This window comes from Loxodonta africana, chromosome 4, assembly GCF_030014295.1.
Source record: "Loxodonta africana isolate mLoxAfr1 chromosome 4, mLoxAfr1.hap2, whole genome shotgun sequence".
Classification (NCBI taxonomy): domain Eukaryota; kingdom Metazoa; phylum Chordata; class Mammalia; order Proboscidea; family Elephantidae; genus Loxodonta; species Loxodonta africana.
In genome coordinates, this window is record NC_087345.1 from 105456355 (window position 1) to 105459923 (window position 3569).

Below are 3569 nucleotides of genomic sequence, written 5' to 3' on the forward strand. Positions count from 1 at the left end.
CGTATAGTTTCCAAGGAGCGCCTGGCGGATTTGAACTGCCGATCCTTTGGTTAGCTGCCGTAGCACTTAACCACTACGTCACCAGGGTTTCCATACTGTTCATAGAATCACATTTTTGGAGAAAATTGTTTTACTGGTAGATATAGCTGTAACTTAAAGTAAATCAGCAATTACATTTCCTAAGTGATGGAAAGCCTGGTGGCATAGTGGTCAAGTGCTACGGCTGCTAACCAAAGAGTCCGCAGTTCAAATCCGCCGGGCGCTCCTTGGAAACTCTACGGGGCAGTTCTACTCTGTCTTATAGGGTCGCTATGAGTCAGAGTGGACTCGACGGCACTGGGTTTGGCTTTTTTTTTTTTTTTAAGTGATGTAATAATTATTTATACCCAAAAACATATTTTCAGGACTTTGTATTCATCCTTAGAAGTTCATGCTTCCTAAGGAGAAAAGCCAATACTTGTGATGAAAAATGAGAACAATCAGCCAATCGGGAGACTTTAATTTGAGGATTATATATTAAAATAAGTTTTTAAAGAAATATTTAAAAAGTTGATTCCTAGTGTTTAGCATAAACTAATCATGCCAGAGTAAAATTAAGAGGAGGAAATTCACCACAACTTACCTTTTCTGCAATACATGAGGAAGATGTGCCCTCATATTCATAAGGCATGATCATTTCACTTGATAGCTCATATTGGAAAAAGCATCATCTTACCACTTTTAATGTAACACATTTACACTCTATACAACCACATGTCCCTACACACATAACTTATCCTCTTTCTGCTTGTGATTAAAGATGGAAGAGTTTAGTTTCAGCATTTAAAATAAGATTTCATGTTAGAAATATCCTTCACTAGTACGTGTGGGAAACCACATTTTAATGACAGCACTGATACATTATGAATTTGTAGCTTAGGTATATGATGAATACCTAATTCAGGGATTTATTCAGGGACTTACCAAACATAAGTCTGGGAAAAAGGAGCAAATATGGATTCATTAGCCTAACAACATTGATATTCTTCGAGTTTTTAGGTTTTTTTTTTTTTTAACCTGATTCACCAACAAGTAATCAAGAAAATAATGAGTAAATAGAATCTGAAAAGAACATTAAGTGTTTATGGAGTATACAGTATTATCACAAAAATCTGAACAATTGGTTTTTCTTATACTGGTTTTCTAATAATATAAAGTTTTCTTTGTCAGGCCAGCCCTGTGTGTCTAGTACTTTATTTTACATGTAAAAATTCATTGATATAATACATCTGCAGTTCAGGAAAAAATACTATTAGGACTTGTGCCAGGGAAATAGAGATAAAAGTGCGGAGCAAAGCACCCACTTTCTTATGCAGTTTTGGGGAGTGTGTGTGTTCTAGTTACTGCAGGGAGATCACAACTGATCAACAATGACTCAGGTTTTAGATAAAAGCAAATATATTTGCACCTATTTGGTTGTGATATTTAATTGACATTTCCAACTGTATTTATTCTGCTATAATGTTTATTATTTTTAAATTTTGCAGACTCAATAAAGAGCTGTCAATCTTTCAAAGCTTTTATTTAATGATTGCTTTCAAAATGAAAAAAATAAACATTTACTACTCTCTCAAATTTTACTACCCATAAAACAAAATATAACTTGTATATGTCAGAATGGGCTACCAAGAGAGCCAAAGACTATTTATTACAAACAAAGGGGCACAAAATCTTAACATTTAACACATGATAATTTATCTGCCTCTTTAAAAAGAGTGCTTGATATTATATCAAAACCCAAACCCAGTGCCATCTATAAGAACATATGTTTATATAGAATGAAGTTACATCTAATTTCATTGTCACCTTAGTTGTGATGACTTTATGAACCATAAAGAAGGAACAAACCTCCTAACCTATTACCTGATAATTTAAAAAACAAACAAAAATGAGGCTGGGAAGGATTTAAGTAAATCATACAGCCTCTACTAAATCTAAATAGAATGTAGGGAGTTGTTTGCTTCATAAATTGTTCTTGAAACAATTCTGGTTGATCTGAGGTACTTACGTCATCTAAACTTTCAAATCTGCAGGCTAATAACTTACTGCTGCCAATGAAAAATGATTCAAAAGCACTGGAAGTAAAATAATTTAAAGTAAAATTCTACACAGTTAAATGGCACTTAAACAAAGATGTCAAAGCATATGAAAATAAAGATATTGAGATGCAAAATCAAAGAACTCCTTAACTTTTAGAGGAGATATAGTTATATCCTCTACCACTGTTCAAAAACCCCACTTCACAGCATTTTAATAGTTACTCAGTGACATTGCTCAGGATATGATTCATCTGAACCTACCATAAGGGCCCATTATTTAAAAAAAAAAAGTTTGTATTTTACATGAGAAACAGAGCTCATTAACCTAAATGCTATTTCCAATGTTATTCAGTGATACTTTTTCAGGCAAGAGTTTTCTGTTCCATTATAAGACTTTACATTTATTTCATGTTATGTTAATTACAGTGAATGGTAATTTAATAACAGATATATTGGTAATTGTCATCTGCCATTAACAGCTAACCAGAAAGATGTGTATTTGAACAGTGGCAGTTAATTAATATTAGGTTCAGGTGTTTTCTCATCAAATTAAAAAATTGTTTATTTTGATTCAGTTCATCATAAAGACAGGTAACCAGGGTTTAACTTGGTAGCATTACAATATCATGCAATAGAGCCTTACAAAAGAGAACAAACACTAAATCAAGAACTAAGGTGGAATATAAAAAGGATTTACTGAATGAAAATATTTTAAATACTGGAAACAGTGGTTAAAAAAACAAACAGAATTTGCTCCAAAGAAAGAATAGGCTTCTCCATGCCTGAAATGATTTAAATAGACTCCTGCTACGAGTGAGATATCAGAACAAGCTCTAGTGGCGCAGTGGTTAAGCTCTTGGCTGCTAACTGAAAGGTTGGTGGTTAGAACCCACCAGCTGCTCTGCAAGAGAAAGATGTAGCAGTGTGCTTCCATAAAGGTGGCTGCTGTTAGGTTCTGACTCATAGTGACCCTATGTACAACAGAACGAAACACTGCCTAGTTCTGCATCATCCTCACAGTCGTTGCTATGTTTCAACATATTGCTGCAGCTACTGTGTCAATCCAACTCGTCGAGGGTCTTCATCTTTTCCACTGACCCTCTACTTTACTAAGCATGATGTCTTTCTCCAGGGACTTGTCCCTGTTGATATCATATCCAAAGTACGTGAAACAAAGTCTCTCTGTCCTCGCTTCTAAGGACCATTCTGACTGTACTTCTTCCAAGACTAAGGTGCGCCTGACTCAAGCCATGGTATTTTCAGTGGCCTCATATGCATGCAAGAGCTGGACAATGAATAAGGAAGATCGAAGAAGAACTGATGCATTTGAATTATGGTGTTGCAAAGAATATTGACTATATCACGGACTGGCAGAAGAAGGAACAAATCTGTCTTGGAGGAAGTACAGCTGTAAAGATTATAGCCTTGGAAAATGTATGGGGTAGTTGTTCTCTGTCCCGTATGGTTGCTATGAGTCAGAATCCTCTCGAA